Source organism: Artemia sp. Qi Xiang Cuo, chromosome 12, assembly GCF_049724085.1.
Source record: "Artemia sp. Qi Xiang Cuo chromosome 12, ASM4972408v1, whole genome shotgun sequence".
In the NCBI taxonomy this organism is placed as follows: domain Eukaryota; kingdom Metazoa; phylum Arthropoda; class Branchiopoda; order Anostraca; family Artemiidae; genus Artemia; species Artemia sp. Qi Xiang Cuo.
Window position 1 is genome coordinate 49976106 of NC_142805.1, and position 19407 is coordinate 49995512.

General features: G+C 33.4%; 1 long non-coding RNA gene across 2 annotated transcripts in view; it reads right to left on the reverse strand.

Annotated features, from left to right (window-relative positions):
- Window positions 1–19407, reverse strand: part of LOC148946224 (uncharacterized) — a 20886-nt gene continuing 1479 nt past the window's right edge. The window contains exons 2-5 of one of the 2 annotated variants that reach the window (XR_016142605.1): window positions 16525–16645; window positions 13529–13638; window positions 4568–4663; window positions 1–183 (exon numbers count right to left, since the gene is read on the reverse strand). This is a non-coding gene — a long non-coding RNA (uncharacterized LOC148946224). Of the gene's footprint in view, window positions 184–4567; window positions 4664–13528; window positions 13639–16524; window positions 19152–19407 lie in introns of those variants that run through there. The other variant, XR_016142604.1, reaches the window with a different exon arrangement.

A 19407-nucleotide genomic window follows, 5' to 3' on the forward strand; every position in this document is an offset into this window, starting at 1 on the left:
TCCTCGCTTGCATTCGTTGAGCTGTAGATGTTGTGGGCCGCTCTTACCGCGTCTTCTTTTTGGAGGAAGATCTTCCGTCTGTCGCTATCTGGGTTCCTGTCACAATTTATCTTGTTTAATTTCAAATGCCCCTCTATGTTTTCTCTTATGTTTTTTTCTAAGTAAAGTTTTCAAAGCTCCCACCTAAAAAAATAAATTACAAATCACTTTAGTCAAATGCATATAAATATAAAAGTAAAGGTTGGATATAATAACTCTATTGGATATGAATTAGAAATATCGATAAATTCCAAATTATAAACTACTTTAAAATCAAGCTGAAACATAAATATTGAGAATCACAATTTTTAAATTAACAGGTTTATATAAACGATAAAAATAACTATAGATAATATAGCTACAAAAATTAAAATGCTCAATTTATAAACGTTCAACAATAATAAATACTACTGCATTAACTAACATTAAAGAGACACTTCATTTTATCACATTACAAAATAAGATGAAACATGGACCAAATTATAAATGACATCAAAAATAAAACGAAATCAGTTTTTAAAAATGAAAACAAATTTATTTAGTAAACATAAAATATATGTTAAACAAAATTAAAAAAAAATATATAATGTAGTATTCATAGATTTTCTTGCCTTGATCTTAAGGAAAAAAATTATTTGCATTAACAAACAGTTGCACAGAAAGCATTGTTCAAAAGAGGTGCTCAACATCTATAATTCGGGCTCCCAAAGATCGTTCTCAACGATTCCTATTTGTCCCCCATTTGCTTCTCAACTCAAGCAATGAAACAATGCTGGTCCGCTTCATTGCCAAAAAGAAATTCAATAACATATAACGCTGGTTTATCGTTATTTTATTTTTTTATTTTCAATGATGGTGCCACCCATGTTTTGTATTTATTGGCTAGTTTTTATCCCCAATCCTTTTTTGCGTCTATATTAATTAATACGATACGTAATTGTACTTATATGATATAGCACTGACCTAAAATTCTTCGTCTAATTAGAACCTGTTTCTCTCACGCTCAATCCTACTGGAATATACCTACGTAAGATAAAATTTTTACTCTTTAGAAACAAATTTGGGCTAAATATTTGCACAATAGGCGTGGAGGGGGGTTAAAGTTTAGAGGGTCTAAATACCTAACGTATTAAGCACAATTATTTTGCATATTATGAAGCAAGAATTGTTTTGTAACTTCACACTGTTCAAATACTTTACCCCCCCCCTAATGTGCATAAAACCCAAATTATACATCTCCAATTAGTTTGTCACTTCTTTTTGTTTTGTCTGACGTTAAGCTAAAATAAATTAACGAAATAAACGGTTCTACATTGTGTCAGTGGATGAACAACTTGAATAGTCCGCGTTATATCATACAAGTACCTTATTTAGTTTCTTTTCTTTCTTTTTTTTTGCTTAGTTTGACAAGTTTTCTTTCCATTTTTTAATTGATATTTTCCTGTTTAATTGATATCTGCAAAATAATTATTCGTTGTGATTTTTCGTCATCGTTAGGACCTTTTTCCAATTTTGATGTTAATTTTTTCTTATTTTTAACCCGAAATTCAAATATAACCCTTCGAAGCTTGTCAGAGCAATTAATTGAAACAAATGTCGTATCTTCCTATTTTAGTCTAAATTTAGACTTCATTAAATAATTAAGGAAAGTCAAACACATATAAATATACATTCTAATCATATGTAATTTTATTGCAGTAACTTGATTTAAAATATTTCTTAATTTTCTTTATTTCTCTACATTCAATTATTTCCTTAACTACAATCTATGATTCTATGACATATGTACTAATTATGCATCAATTGGCTTCGAATTACTAAAACCTATGATTTTCTCATGTTTACGTAATTTAGGTCATGATTTTCTAAGTTTACGTAATTTAGCACTTTGGTAAAAAGATGTATCTCAAATTCAGCTTGGTTCATCTAGAATATATCATTAGCATAGATTAAACAGTAGCTGTGGTAAAATCAAAAAAAATCCAATTTAAAATAATGTAACAAAAATTAGTGAATAGTCGATATCGTATATTAAATAATAACGCTAGGATAATTAAATTATGAAAATAATAATAGCATTAAATCGACAAAAACAGTAAGGGAAAAGTGTTCAGTGTTAATCAGAGCAATGAACGTGTTCCTTCTAGTAAAGTTCACATAGCTCCTAATGGGTGCCTGGAGAAGTAATGAACGGGGAGGGGGCGATGCTGTCGGATAATTTACGATCAACCACAGTTTCGACTCCCAGCCTAATGCACCCACTAGTTTCTCTTTCTCATCGTCCATAGTATACTTATAATACTAAATGCAAACAATTATTTCAGAGTAACATCTTATTCTGTCCATTTTTGGGATTTTATAATGTTAAGGAATAACGAACAATACGATAGGTTAAAGCAAACTTGCAGTATTAGAGGGGTAAATTGGATTTGTAACTCCAGTGCTTCTCGTGTTTTCGAATACTCCATAAAATTTATAAATAGTAAAATGATTCATTTTGAAATCAGGCTTGTACATTCGGAACTACAAAAAAAAAAAAAAAAAAAAAAAATTATGCTTACCTAAGTCTCTTGTAATCGACAGAAACTGTTCGATTCTGTGAGTTCCGCAATTTCTTCATCTATTTGACTCCGTTGGTCAGATGGTAACAAATCACCAATTAACTCAAGATTGAATTCATTATCATTCTATATATCATAAGGAATTAATTATTTACTTTTAGGATACGATAATCGTTCTTCAAAATGTAAAATCATGCGTTACTTTCTATAGAAATTCGGATGGGGGGGATAAGAGTCTCCAGTCATATAATTACTTATTTTTTAAAACAAATAAATTTATAAAGTTATTCCCTATTAGAATGCGACACTCTTTCTCGCTCTTTACGCTAAAGTTAGACTCTTTCTCACAACTATATTTTCTAAAGCAATAGAAAACTTTAGCGTAAAGAGCGAGGCGTTGAGGAGGGGACAACCCCTTTCATATACGGAATAATTTCTGTTCATTTTAAGTTTTAGTGTCGCTCCTTACTTTCAGTTAGAAAAACTTGCTTTTTTTTATTTAATTTTTGAATTTTTTTTAATTAATGCAGGTTCTGATTTTGGCTCTCCGTAAATGAATAATTAAAAAAAAATTCCATATTAATTTTACTTTTATTTGGTTAAATGACTTTCTCGAAAGTTGTTTAATTTTATTTACGAACGTTTTCATTAGTAATAAATATACGTAACTTACGAATCAACCTACGTAACGAACTTCTATATTCATATATTTTTAATACGTGTATTGGGGAGTTCGTCCCCTAGTCAATATCTCGCTCTATACGCTAAAGTTCATATTTTGTTCCAATTCTTTAAAAATGACCCCTTAATCACAAAGACCGTTAATTAGAATAAATAGCTCTTATGAAAGTATTAAAAAGTCTTTGGCTTAAAGAACGAGGTATTGACTAGGGCGGGGGGGGGGGAACCCAATCATATTCGTAATAATTTCTGTTTGTTTTAAGTTTTTATTTTGCTCCTTACTTTCAGTTGAAAAACTTGTGTTATTTTTTTAAATTTAATTTCTGACTGTTTTTTAAAATAATAAATTTTTATTTTAAAGTATAACTAATTTTTATAAGAAACGGAATTTTGACGACAGTAGATACGTCAAAAGAATCAGATTTAATGCTGATTTCAAATATATTTTAAGCTGCATTAATCTAAAATCATTCAGAAATTAAACAAAAAAACAAGTTTTTATAACAGAAAGTAAAGAGCGACATTTAAACTTAAAGCAAACAGAAATTATTCCGTATATGAAAGGGGCTGTCCCCTCCTCAACGCCTCGCTCTTTACGCTAAAGCTTTTTATTTAAAAAAAATAAAATAAAGTTGTGAGACAGAGCCAAACTTTAGCGTAAACAGCAGGGCGTTGAGGGGGGGACAGCCCCTTTCATATACGGAATAATTTCTGTTTGTTTTAAGTTTTAATGTCGCTCCTTCCTTTCTATTGAAAAAAAAATGTTTTTTTTTTATTTAATATGAGAAAAAGGCTAACATAAACTTTTGGATGATCTTGAACTACACTTAGTTTTTTCATAACTTAATCCCCGATATCTTCAACGTAAACAAACAAAACAAACATTAGAGAATTTACTGCTATAAATGTTTATAACAAATACAAAGTTTGTATTCCAAGTCAAATGAAATCCATTGCAGAGGATGCAGAAAATCCAAGGCAGAGGATTACAGTATTAAAGCCAAATGGTCAATGTGAGTAATAACAGGCTCCCTATGATGTCTGGTGCCCCCTCCCCCTCGTCGTAAGAAGGTGTAAACGGCAAAAAGCGTCGCTTGGCCGGTAACACAAGAGGGAGGCTTCACTGGCGATTACATAACTGGTAGACTTGTGGTCGCAAGCTCTTCAGAGGTCGTCGTGGAGGAACCGTTGTCACCTTTTGCACCAGCCCGTGTAGGGGGAACTAGATCTAAGTAAGTACGATTATAAGTTACTGTATAAATTTGTACAAGACTGAAACTACCAACCAGGCTTGAATAATCCATCAATAAGGTCGATAACACTGTCCTCTTCCGGAGCAAACATGTTGTCTATGCCGGTATTAATTCTTGCAGTGGCATTTCCTGTGAAAACATTACTAAGATTATATAAGAAAAAGTAAAGGTATTACTTTTTAAACCATCGACGGCAAAATAAAAATAAATTAAAAAATAATAAGGACAAAAGGATAGAATTAATGAGAATAATTTACATTCTCCCTTGGCAGTCACTTGCATCAAGTTTCTTAGGTTTAATTCAACTATATTATATAACTTATCTAAGGATAAGTTTAAACATACTATTATTGATAGTATGCTGAAACCTAAGTCTATGTCGAATAATCTTGATGGGATTAGCGCTCATCATAAATGTTCTGTTTGTCCAATATTGGCCACTCAGCTCCAGTTACTACACCAGTTTTGTTTATGTGTGTCAATGGTGCCCGAGTACTATCTTTGCATCTCGGTAACCTCTATTGTTGAAGGTGGAAAAGACCCTTTGATATCGGTTCGCACAATTTAGTAAGATGTTCTGATCCCATATGTTACTGAACGGACTGCAAAGGTACTAACTAATTAGGTTTTTAACCTCGTATTGGGTACCAGCCTGACATAAGGTTCTAGCTTCATTCTTTTACGATGCCAATTCTAAGGCTTATCAATAAATTTGCAACTTGCATTTGTCTAAGGCAAGTTTTAAGCCCTCCAAAATGTTATAATCCACAAGGCAACAAGTAGAGCCCCGTACAAAAATACAGTCCCAAATATAGGGTTATAAACATACTCAGTACAAGCAAGATCCCAATCGTCTGTAAAAGAATAAACACTTAAATATTAAAAGTAACTCACGTTGTTCTATGGCTAAAAGCAGACTCTGAACAATATCCTAAAAAATTAAAGCATGGTACCTTTGCAGAGAAGGGGGATTGGATTGCGTGATAAATTTGGAGATATGTTCATTATTGAGTTATAAATTAGATGAATATACCACTCGAGACATTTTTTTCATGCTCTTTCAAAGTATAGCCGCCGTTTTGCTCAGAAATTAAATAGACTCTTTAAGATGATATTTTTTCTCTTATTTTCTGCAATTTAGTTCGAGTTTCATTTTCTCTTACGCTAGGTTTTGGGCATAATATATTAATCTTAAATACATAATAATTGAATGCCTGGTAGATTAAAATTGATCTTTTTGCCAGAATTCTTCACCATTTAAAAATTTGTTGAATCTTGCTTCATTTAGTATGTAAAAATTGAGTACTTTTCTTTTTTTCTTGAGAATTTTATTTTGCATATAACAATTTATCTTCATATATATTTCCCTCCTCCTCCTCCCCTCACCATTGCTATTCCGGTACCCTACCTCTGCAATATTTTTGGCGGGTATCAATACTTGATTGACAGGTTCAGCTGCAGTTTAGGATCTTTTACGGTCTGGGAAAACTGGTTAGTAAGTGAATGAAATGTTACGGAATAGATATTCTGCTCGAATTAGGGCATTGCAAATTTGTTTAAGTACCTAGGCCTACATCCACAACTTCTAATGCTTGAGCAACTATTAACAGTGTATAAAGGCTAACCCTGACACAAAAACGATAGAATTTAAAAAAAACTGGTAGAATTGAATTTGCCATTCAAAACTTTGCATGACAGACTTTAATGCTTGTCCACCTCTTTAAGTTGAATGATATCTATACGCTTTCGCTGTATTCAATGGCATTCCTTTATTTCCGCGGAAATCTCCCAGTATGTTTTTCTGGTATGTTTCAACGATTAAGTGAAGTCAACCCATTTGCAGTTCGAAATCGGGAGGATATACGGGTTCCTTCCACTCTCCCAGTGCGTTCAGACTTTGGTCTTGTCGTTGCTGTGGGGCATGCCTGGAACTCTATTCCTGTTGGGGTCCCGAACTTCCATACCCTTGGTTCCTTTAAAAACACAAAAAGATTTTTTTTTGGAGAAGAATAGTTAATTTTAAGGTTTCCTAAATAATGTAGTTTTAAAGTGGAATTTATTATTATTATTACTATTATTTATTTTTTATGATTTAGCGCTAGTTCTTTATATCGCTGACAATGTGGGATCTGTTGCTGGTGTTAGGTGATGCGGATATCGGTTGTCTTCATTTGAGCATTAGCGTGAGTAGTACTTCTTATTTATTTTTGTCTAGACCTAGTTCAGTAGCCTGCAAATGATTAATATGTAGTTTTTTTCCAAGTCAAGGGGCCTCTGGGCCCTTTGAGATTTTTTTTTTTGAATTCTGAGTTTTTTTTATATTTATTGAATAAAAGAACTTGAACTAAATATAATCTTTTTACCGTAAAAATTGCAGTCCCACTCCCCTTATGCCCCCTCTTAATGGGGCGATAAGCTATATATTATATTTAAATTCGGGGTATAGGTGATTAAAACGGAAACAACCCCAAAACATGATTCATGAAAAGTGTATATTATAACTGGAAGTAAAAATCCGGTTATTATTTCAAGATTGTTTTCTTGTGAAGTTTTATATTATTTCCAGACTTATTTTTTACAAACATCTGGGTTTTATTTCTTATTCTACTACTACTACTACTAACAAGTCACCACAGCACCAAGCCACCTGAGGCCGACACAGTTGTGCACGCTCCTCCTCCATCCCAATCTATTCAAAGCTTTTACACCATTCCAGGAAGTTCCCATTTTCTTTAAATCTTTCTTTATTACATCCTCCCACCCCAACCGCGAACGACCTGCTTTCCGTTTAGCCCTAGATGGCTGGGTGAAAAGGACAATTTTCGGAAATCTGTCACCTTTTATCCGCAGAACGTGCCCTAGCCACCTCAATCTTTCTCTCATTATAGTCCTAGAAAGCTGGATTAAACCAAGAACAATCCGTAGGCTATTCCTCTGGAAAATATCTAGAAAATCTTCATCTGATTTTTCGAGTGCCCACACTTCAGAGCCATATTTAGCAATTGTCATCACTGCAGCTTCCAAATTTCTAATCTTGATTTGCGGGCATCTTCCTATTCTTTCAAACTTTTTTTAACTGTGAAAAACACCCCGAGCCTTGGATATTCTATTTTTAACATCTTCACAGCTCCCACCATATTTACTAATAATACTACCAAGGTAAGTAAAGCTGTGGTATTTCTTACTCTACTACCTGATATCTGTGTTTTAAGATTGATCAAAGAATTTATGGTAATGAACTGTAAGTAACACGACCCAACAGGAACCAAAACTCTAAAAAAGAGCAACTACAAAATAAAAAAGAGCTGTGTTCGTTTTTTTTACCAGGTGATGTTTCTCTTCCGAAATATAGCCGAACTCCGGAAAAAATCCATTAAATTTCTTTGCGTAAGTTCAATTTGAAAAAGTAACTCGATAGGCTATTTATGATAAAGGTCAAGTCAAATTCGAAGATAAGTATTGTATCTTAATATCGGAGACAAATGGAGGAGGGGTCAAATTTTCGAAAAAAAAAATTCTGTTTGAAATACTTGGGAGGTGAAAATTTCGACAGTAGGGTTTGTGAATGCGCTAATTTTATGTATAATGTTCTTTAGTTCTAAATCACTGAACTGAGGACCCAGTTAAAGTCCAGGAATTAGTATTGAACCGTTTACCGAAATTAACTCAATTGATTCCAGAGTTCTTATGTCGCTGGGATGTCTGTCCGTAAACACCTAAGCTGATCTAAAGTATTGGTTCTCATCGAAGACCTTGTTTAATTTCTCTCACAGACCATCGAATTGCAATCTAACACTTAAATCCACAACTTGACTAACCGCTTTTTTTCTGCTTTTAGTAAGAATTGCATCCAGCTTCAAAGGGCCTTGTTCACTGCGAGTAGTGAAAGGTATCTGGCTGGTACGAAAGAAAGATATTGCCAAAAGATATCTAATCAGCCTTTCAGATTAAAAGGGGAACAATCAATTGCTAGTGCTTTCACTAAATTTCCAGTCACTTATTCTGGTAGCATACCTAGTTAAACTCTACAACCCATTTCATCGGTTGAGTGATCATTGTCTGTGCTTGACTTACTTCCTGATTCATAGAATGAATCAATATAAAAGCCAGACAATTATGTTAACCGAATAGTTGGTAGATCTTTCAGCACCCAGAGCATGAGCGCCAGCAGGGGGGCCATGTCCACCCCCGTGGAAATATGGTACTCTAAAGGAATTATAAGGAAACCAAAGGAAAACGAGCAGAATAGCGAAAAACCATTGAAAAAATGAAAATCATTGCCATTAGGGAAAAACCAAAGGGAAAGATAGGGAAAACCAAGGGAAAGATAGGGAAGATGGGGAAAACCATTGCCTGCCAATAGATCTTGATCTTTAATAAGGAAAAATAAGATCTAATTTGTGACGGAGTGACCCCTTTACAGTTTTCTACAAACATTTATCTATATGATTTGGTTGGAGCAACAAAAAAAAATCAAATTCTTCATAGTAATGAATGGTATTATTGTTGATATATTTATTTAACTTTAACAACAATTTACATACAAAATCAATATGATTCACCCAAAATCCAAACGGTTGACGTGGGGTGAATCAGGTAAAAAACATATATATAGCATCTTTGAAAGCATTTTCACTATAATAGAAAAAAGAAAACAAGAGAGAGAGAAATATTAATAATAATAATACTACAGTGGGCAGCAACTACAACCAAAAATCAAATCTCCTCCAAAACAAACAAAATTAAAATTCATACTTGCTTAGTAATTTTCTTTTAAAAACACAAAATTGTTTTACAAGTAAATAAGGATCCTTGTCAATAACAAAAGTGTAAGAGCCAAACTATTGATAACATTAAATCAAAGTTTCAGCTTTTTATGGTGATCCTAAATATGTGTTCGTTTATTAGTATTTATTAGTTTATTAGTAATTAGTGCAGTTATTAGTAGACAAGAAAGTCGTATGATTATAGAAAACACAAGGAAAACAACTTAATACAGGGCAATTTTGGTAAAAATTTGCCGACAACTTTTGCTTACATTGCAAGAGTACCCATGAGCTGATATATGAAGCCACTATAAACAGAAATGTTTCCCCTGAACGGAATGCTGGGAAGCATTTTCCCCATGAACGAATACGTTTTTTGTGTCTAATTATCATTTATTTATTTTTTCCAAGGAGTGATTGTATTTATCTAGTTGTTACTTTCAAAAGATTTAATTTTTTTCAGTTATGAAGCATAAAGGTGTCAAATATTTTTAGAATCAGCACAAAAAAACCAATACTGACGGTGTAGCAATTGTCATGAGAATTCCATTTTTAGTTTTGGTGAATATTTACCCAAGTCACTTTTTACTTCCTTTTTTTTATCACTGACTATTTGATAAGATTCTCTTGTGACGAATTTTTTTTTTAATCTGTTCATTTTATTTAGTTGGATAGGACAACAAAAAGAAAGAGGGTCAATTTGACAGCAGGAAAGTTAAGTTTAAATTTTGCTTTTCTTTCACTGTTCTATTATTTTTTAAATGTCTCAATATACGAGAACTGCAAACACCTGTTTAGGTGACAATTATGATTGGGAATTTCCTATTTCTTAAAATTCCATTGACTTTCAACCATTCTGAGCAAGAAACTTGGACAGAGTCTGAGACAAAATCCAGCGTCTGAACGCCCACTAAGGGATTTAAGCTCGAGGGTGAAAATTGTCCTCTTATGAAACAGGTACGTTTTACATGGTCGTTATAAAATCAAAACGTGGTATATATAGCAGGATCGTTTTTGAGTATATCTACTCCTTCTGTAAACTGTTATAAGTCGTAGGAAGTTGCATAAAGACAAGTCTACATCTGTTATAATCTACCAAAGCAATAAATCTTTCTGTAATTTTGGTTTGATTTACTTTTGAGATTAAATGCATAATAATTACATATATTATTGATTAAATAAATTGATCCCTTTGCCAGGAATCCTTGTCGTTAGAATTTGCGGATTTTTGTATCATTTTACATGCAATTTGATTGCTCTTTTTATTTGAGTTTGTTCTTAAAGTATTTAAAAATAAACTTATTCCTACAAAAAAGTATCCTGAAATATATTCCCTGTCACCCAACCACCACTGCTATTTTGGCGTGTGCCCTCCCCCACCCCTGGAAAATTTTCTGCCGGCACCATTGCCCCAGAGCCTATCAATGTGAACCCTATAGTTATTACAAACAACAAAAACAAGAAGAAAAATAGGGAATTCTTTTCCTAAGACAGTGAAGATAATTTGACTGAATATTTCGGCCCATGTCCAAGGGCCGTCCTCAGCAAGACGAAATATATAAAAGAAGAAAAAATCACAACAATATAGCGACCAATAAAACTAAGAAGCAAGATTTTTCAAAACAGTCCCAGCATCCTTACTTCAGTGAAGTTCAACCAGGTTTGATAAAAAGTAAGCTAAAACAAGGCGATTCATCGAGATGAAAGAAAAATAATTTAAAAACACGTTCTTATTGTTAATCTAGCCGTTTTGGCAGCTAACCTCAAAGGTCTTTTTGTGACCGGTTCTGTGTTAATGTCTATTCATATTTTAGAATATTTTGTAAGATCATTTTTAATTAAATTTGTGTATAGAGCATTTATTGAATATTCCCCCAAGTCCCTATTTAAGGAAATATTATTATTAATCTTAAGCCTGATTTCAATTGCTTCTCGAACTACCTGTTTTATGCCTAGGTCATTGCTAATAAGGGCAGATTCATCAAAAAGTATTTTGTGGCTAGGATTTTCAAATACATGGCTGCTTAAAGCAGAATCAAAAGAAACATTAGCCATATTAGAACTTAGAACTTTGACAATATCATCTTTATGCTGTTATATGCGTTTCTCTAAATTCTGGTGAGGTCTAGCCACATAGTATTTTCCAAAATCGCATGGTATTTGATAGACTCCTCTTTGGTGAGTAACTGGGATTTTACCTTTACCAGAATTTAGGAAATTTATGATTTTGAAATTATTGATAAATACTACATATAGATTATTTTGTGTGCATACTTTTTTAAGATTTGTAGTGATTTTTGGGATGTAAGGGAGGTAAATCATGTTTGAGGGCTTGTCAGAAATCTCACATGGTAAACTATCATTAATTTTACGGGAGTGTCTTTTCTGTCTACAGTTAATTACACTATTAATAAATGAAATAGGATACCCATTTCCAAAAAGTATGTCCCTAATAAAGTTCAGTTCTGCTGTGATGTGGGAATCAGAACAAATGTTTAGGGTACGATCGACGAGAGAAATTACGACAGCTCTTTTAATTTATGGGCGGGGGCTGGTTTGATTTAAAATACAAATATCTATTATTTTGTGTTAGTTTTCTATAAATAGTAAAATTGAGTTTATCTAAGCTACGAATAATTAACACATCTTGGAATGATATTTTATTTGCGATTTCAGTTTCTAAAGTAACCCGTAAATTTCTATCGTATGTATTAAGGTGACCTAGAATTGTGGGGTAAGTTCATTTTCCCCATAATTCCAAAGTGAAATTACGTCATCCGTGTAACATCCCTAAAAGATATGTTTCAAGAAATACGAATCTAACGCCCAATTTTCATTATGTTCCACATAAATATTCGCCAGTAACCCGGAAAGGAGCGTGCCCATGGGTAGACCATTTATTTGCTGGTAAAAAGAATTACGGAATTGGAAATACGTTGAGTACTTGTTACAGAGTTTAACCAAGGTCATTAAGACTTCACAATCTATTCCTGCTGCTGAAGCTTATATTAAATGATAGTTTTCTTTTATTTTATTTTCTAATAATTGTTCAGATACTGCTAAATCAATATTTGTATGCACTGAAACAATGTCAAAGCTACTTGTAATTGTATTTTCTGAGATATTTACATTTTTGAGTTTTTCACAAGAGCGGATCCAGGATTTTTGTTCGGGGGAGGGGGGGGGGGGTTACCCGATTTTTTCCCGTCTTTACAGGTATTTTTTAGACTAATTTTTGACACGGTCTAAAATTTCGGAGGGGGGTTCAAACCGGGTAACCCCTCCCCTGGATACGGCCTTGGTTTTTCAACTAAATCTACCGAATTACATAGATATGATTTCCGCACATACCGGTCGTACTGAAAAACAGAAATTTCATCGCATTAGTGAAGTATTAGACGGGCAGCCCCGTGTTCCATCTGCTTTATGAATACCATTACGTTGTATATTCTTATTAAAGCTATTATGCAATCCTGATCTTTAATTTCAGACAAAGATATTGGTAATCCTAGAGATAGGTATCAAATTAAATTAGTACATTAGAATGACTTTAGCACGCATTTAGAGAAGTAACGTAATTCTCTAGATAATATACAGTAAGCTATATACAGTATACTTCAGACTTTGAATACTATACTCCACTTGCTGTATTAGAGTAAATATGATATAGTACTTTTGATAAAATGGTACATATAAAATTATGAAGTATGATATTTATGGCTAGTATATCCCTTGCCACTGAATTAGTTTACATTGTTAATTTTAATCGAGTGATATTTCTAACTGCAAGCTATACTAGGTTACATTTGTTACTGTTCTGCAAATTTTACTTATAAAAATAATTTTTACTCAAAGCAAAGCTGTCAAAAACACAAGTTTTGCTGCTAAAGTGTCGGCAGCTTTTGGAATTCTGCTACCGCCAGGTTTGGAACTTTTTGCATACCTGGTTAGAACAACCGTACAACCTCGTTGCCCATCATTAGCTTCGATACAAAGCCTCATCCTTTTTATCAGATGCCAATTCGTTATTATAAGCTGATCCTACTTTTCAAAAACATTTCTATCATTAAAAAAAAAATAAAATAAAAAAAATCAAGGTACTCAAGAGTATACTTTTTGCTATTGAATGATATCTCTATCTTAATTTTGCGCTGAAGTTGATACGGGGAAGATATGCTCTACATTGAAAACTATATTTACTACAAAACATTCAAAACTATGCACTTACCGCATTGTAAACTTGTTTAATGTAATAAGTATCGTTTCTCAGCCAAGTTGTTATGTGTTCGCAGTCGCCTGTGGGCAAGTCCTAAAACTTGGCAAGTAGTTCAAGGGTGCCTAGAAAAGGGCTTTTATACTAAATTTTCAAAAGTTGAATGTTTTCTGACAACCGTTTTGGAGGATGGTGCTTTGAAAACTTGAAAACTTCAATGACAATTTAGATAAAAAAATACTGGGAAAACTACCCTGCATCACAAACCACTTCCTTATCAAACGTGTGCACAAAATTGCCGTCTCAATGATCTTATAACCTTCGCCACTGAAGGTTATACCCAATTCCGCTAATATCCAAATCCACTAAAACCAGTTGACTAGAGTACAATTTCTACTTTGTCGAATGAAGAAAAAACGTCAACGTCCATTGAAGATGAACCATGAATACATAGCTCAAGGAATGAGGTTTGGATGAAATAGTTGTCAATTCCAATCCAGAATAGCGAATTAAGCTACTAGGCAAAGATTTAGATGGGATGTGTATTGATTGGTAATGGCCTGGGTAACGGGATCACAACCGGCCGACTAGTTGTACTTTGAGGAAACTCCCCTATAAAAGACCAAAACCTCCTTAGAGTTGATAAGACCAATCTCAGATTCCTTCCCAAGTCTCCAATCCAACCCAAAATTTAATACCTCTCGACTTTTCTACCACCGGCTGTATTCCATTCAATTCCATTTTATCGTCATCTGTAGTTTTCCCCAGTAGGTTCTTGACTTTTCCTAAGCTATTTCGTCTTGCCAAAATTTTGTAAATCTGCCACAATAACATTTTCCATTATCGCCGACTGAATTTATAAATCACATTTCTCTTTTGTGTCTCTTATATCTCTTTCTTATTTTCCTTACATTTATTTCTTGCGCCAAATAAATCATATTCAACTTTCAATTGGACCATAGTGTCTTTCTTCTTAGATTCCATTGTCCGAAGTCCTCTGGACTTGTATGGAAAATGAGAGCCTAAATTCGCTGGGCGAACAAGCAACTTAAGCCTAGTAAAGCCCGCCTGCCTATAGTCTCAGGTGGGGCGACGTTACATTTGTTTTGAAGAAAAATCAGTTTTATGCGTCTCATTTATTGTAAAAGCTGCCTGTATATGCTCCCTTGGACGAGTTGGGCAAGCCATTTCTGTCTCTTCAGTCCCTCTACGGAAAGGCCCGCCCTCCCCCGCTGTTATACAAGTGGCTTTTCTAAACTTTTGTCAAGGGCTTTTCTATCTCTTTAGTTTGCCTTTCTACGGGCATCTCTTTCTTTCCATTTCTGAATTTTTTCCGTAAATTCCCAGTGCTCTCTTTTATTTATCTCCATACGCTCTTCTCTTCCCCCTCTATCTTTTATTCTACTAACAATAAAGAGAGATAAAACTCAATGAAAAGACAAACAAACGAGACTGCGGCCAGTAGAGTGAAAAGATGAAAGACTAAAACAACGCGGATATTTCGCCTGTATGCAAACTAGGTGTCCTCAGCACAAAAGAAACAAAGATAAAAAAAACTAAAATAAACTAAAACAAAATAAAATTACCACTAATATTAACAAAATACAGTTGTTGCAACCGATCCACGTAGGGAAAAAACTATTAGATTTACCTCGATGACAACATCAAAGCAACTAAGTAACAAAGTGTAAAAATTGAAATGAAGTTAATTATTGTGTTGCAAAATAATCCTCTTGGTGTCTATTCTTGAAGCAATTCTTGTTGGTTTAGTAGGTAAGCTCGTCCCCTAGTGATTGTGTAATCTTAATTCCTTATTGACTATTGATTCATTTTCAAAAGGCTATAATAAATTGGTTCAATATTAAAATTTCCAGTGTCTCTATTTATTGAAAGATTAGCAAACATATTGCTTTCAATTTCTTTAGCCTCCCTCGTCCACTGAGACAAACCTCTATCATTGGAAATAGCCGTGGCCTCATCAAATTGTACAAAATGTTCAGGATGAAAAAATATATGTTCAGCCAGAGCCAAAACAAAACAAAAGTTTCAGGAGGCTTGCTTAATTGCAGGATTTTTTTCTATCGAGTTGGGATGCTCAATAAATCTTTCAAGAAATTGTTGGTGAGTTCTACCAACACAAAACTTCCCTCAAGAACAAGGAATTTTATACACCCCACTAACTATATTTCCTCGGGTTAAATCCTTCCCGAAATTAAGGAAACTAACAATTGGTCTCACCGATTGGAAACATGTATCAATTGTAATATTTCATCTCTGCCAAAACAGTCACATAAGGCAAAGAAATAAAACTTTTAGTCACATTTGATTCTGAAGACTGCGAAACCCTATTATTATGTTTGGTATGTTTAATATGTTTCAGAACTTTCATTATTCTACTATTTTATTTAAGGTGAAATGGCATTGTATATAACAAATATCTGTATGTTTTCTAGCTCATTTTTCATAGAATTAAACCCTTAAAATATAATAAAAGCAAAATTACATTTTTTTTTTAATAAAAAAAGTCATATGTTTCAAAAGAAGGATTTACGGTGCCGCATTGTTTCCCAAAATTGATAAACAATTAAGGCCATAATTAAGTGGGAAAGGGGTAGAGGATCTCACCTCTCCCTGAAATTTTGGTCCAAAACATTGGTCAAAATTTTTGTCTGTAACAAAATTGCATATAAACAGTTTTTGATGCATTTTTTAAAGTTTTTTGCACCACCCCCACCCCTCTCCAAAGATATAACCCACAGAACAAAATCCTAAATAAGGCCATGGTAGGGAAATAGATATTTTGCTTAGTTTTCTTAAGAGATTATATGAAATTCAGTCAGTATTCAATGTTTTTAATTTTCGAAGAGTTTAGCTTCAAAGCAAAAACGAAATTCAGAGGTCGTCGTGGATGCATTGTCGCCTTGTGCACCATCGGATGTAAGGAGAACTAAGTCTAAATAAGCAGTATTAGAAGTCATTGTATGAACTTGAACAAGATTGAAAATACCAACCAGGGTTGTTGAGAAATCCATTAATGATCTTGATAACTTCATCCTCATTCAGAGGATATTTGATGTCTGGGCTGTTATTGACTCTTGCCATGGCTTTGCCCTTGAAAATTTAATTTAAATTCTAAAAGAAAAAGTTAGTTAATTAGTTTACAAAATCATCAACAAAAAAAGAAAAAAACCATTGTATCTCCCTTAGAGCTAATTCTGTATTTATCTGAAGATTCTTTCAAAACAGCAGCTGAAATACAAGGGCCACTAAACTAGAATAAGAATTTGATTTAGATACTGTAGTCAGTAACAACTCATTTGGTAGCAAGTTGTTGAAAAGCAGGATAAATCTTAGAAGAGGGCTATTGAGGATATTGATTCTACTTTGACCCTTCACATTGTAGAAAATCCAGATCATGTAGTTCTTTTTGATGAGGCAACTTTAATATTTGAAGCAAATGGGTTCCCACATTGTTTTAGAAGGCAATTGAAACTTTAAAAAATTCATCAACCTGGCAAATAGAGATACTGGAGATATTCCTATAAACCCAATTTTAAATAACATAAGATTAAAGGATTCAAATAAAAAAAAAATCAGTTTAAATTATGATCATCTGTCCACGCTTTGAATGAAACTTCAGTCAGTAGTCAAGCTAAGTCAATCCCTAAGCAAAGAATTCTTGCACATTCTCATTGGCGAACACTCTTTCGTTTATTCTGGCGTGGTTTTTTGGTTTGTTTGATTCAGTATTTCTTTTGTTCAGCTAGAGTTAATTCAAAAGATTAGTTTTCCTTCTTTTTTTGAGCACTAAAGACAGAAGGGCAAAAGTCCGTGACAAAATATCTGCCTCTATAATTTTTGCTTCTTTTTTGTCTGCTGGCTGACATTACCCTTATTTTTCTTGGCTATTTAATTTTAATTCTCTTTTTCTTGTTTATGGTACGTCAATCCTGCTTCTAGCCCTTTCTGTCTTATAAATATCTGTACTTTAATACACTTTATCATTCTGATAACAAGATACCTAAGTCAGACAGATCACCTTCTAAACAAGGGAACACAGCTATACTTTAAACAAAATCACATTCAGTATTTTTTTCTGACAGCATCTTTGCATTTTTTTTGCTCTGAAAATGGCAAGGCATCATAAAACACATCAGTAAAATATGTAAAATATTGGTATAATGTGCAAAATACCAGTAAAATACACAATTTGCATAAATTACATAAAATACCAATTTTACAAGGGTCTGTAAAATTATGGTAGAATATACAATTTTTACCAGTTACAACACTATCCCCAATCTTTTGCAATTTTTCTCCACAGAGTGTCATAGCCTCTCAATACATTGGGCATGAATGGTCACATCCTTAGGGTCAACAAAGTTGTTTGAGTGATTTATCTGGTGGTGAGTAAAGCCAAGTTCTGACAGACTGGAGTATGCTGTGCAACAGTTGCTCATAATTATTGAACCCAGCCTTGTGTATCTTTGTATGAGTTGGATTGGGGTTTCTTTATGCCTTCTCAGAGTCTCACAACCATCTAAGAGAGGAATTATAAACTTTCTCTTGGTGACCCCCTTTATTCTTCCAAATACCCAAAGCTGGCTGAGAGGCCTCCTCCTATTATATTTCCATTGGACCAATAAACTTTCATCTATTTCAACAGCAATACCCTCACCTCCTACTGGCTCCTGGTGTCCAACCCAATGCTCAACCACCTCACTACATATTTACCTCCACCAGGGCTGTTACATATGGGGGGAGGGGGGACGCCCCCCTAATATTTTTGGTCACTTGGTAATAAAAAATAATTTGGTAAAATTGTGCTGTTAAAATTCTTTGTTTGGTTCAATAAAGACCACAAAAATATTGACATGTTCTCTATAGAAATTTCAAACTTGGTCAGTAAACGCAGCAGTTTTACCGACTCCTGCCATGATTCGATAGATGGTGCCACAACTTTCCATTTGGTTAAATAAACAGCATTAAAATAGTTACATGATATGTACCAAAATCTAAATCTTGGTTGGTAAAATCTGTGATTTTATGTATTGTATTTGAAATGGCCATTATGCTAATTATTGACAAAAAACAGTCAGTGACAAAAATGACCAGCCAGTCAGTTAAATCTCTTACCCCCCCCCCCAACATTTTGGCTAGTAATGACACTGACCTCCAGTCCAGAACTTGTTCTTATGCTAATCCCAAGTTCTGGCATAATAAACCAATGCTCCCACGCATCCCTCAAATAGAACTTAATAAACATGATGGCTTTGTTGGGTGCCATGAAGGAAACCTTTCTTCCTATTGCTTACAGAGAAGTTGCATTGTATCCTCTTTTTAGTTTTTGGGATTGCAACTGAGCTATTACACATCCAAACATTATTTGGCAAGAAAGGAAAGTGTGAACAAATTACTTCAGATGGCTATACACCATGAGCCCTGACAATATAAGACATTTGAAAATAGTATAAAAATATGATTGGAAAGAGCATTAAATATTGAAAGGAATAGCATATTTCTTTTTTTGCAATTTATTTGCAGCAGTTATAGAATTAATATGTTCTAAAAGGAGCAAAAGAAAGGAATGAGGAAAAGTTATAAAGTTGACAAGTTTATTCATAATTTAAATATCCACAGTACAAACATGAGAAATATTAGAATATATACACATATATATATATATATATATATATATATATATATATATATATATATATATATATATATATATATATATATATATAAACCAATTAGGTTTGTATAAAAAATAATACTAATTTTGACTTAATATTAACTTATTAATTAGCATAATTAATGTTAACAATTAGTTAGCATAATTACTTGACTTATTCTAACTTAATAATAAACAGTAGAAGCAAAACACATACCTG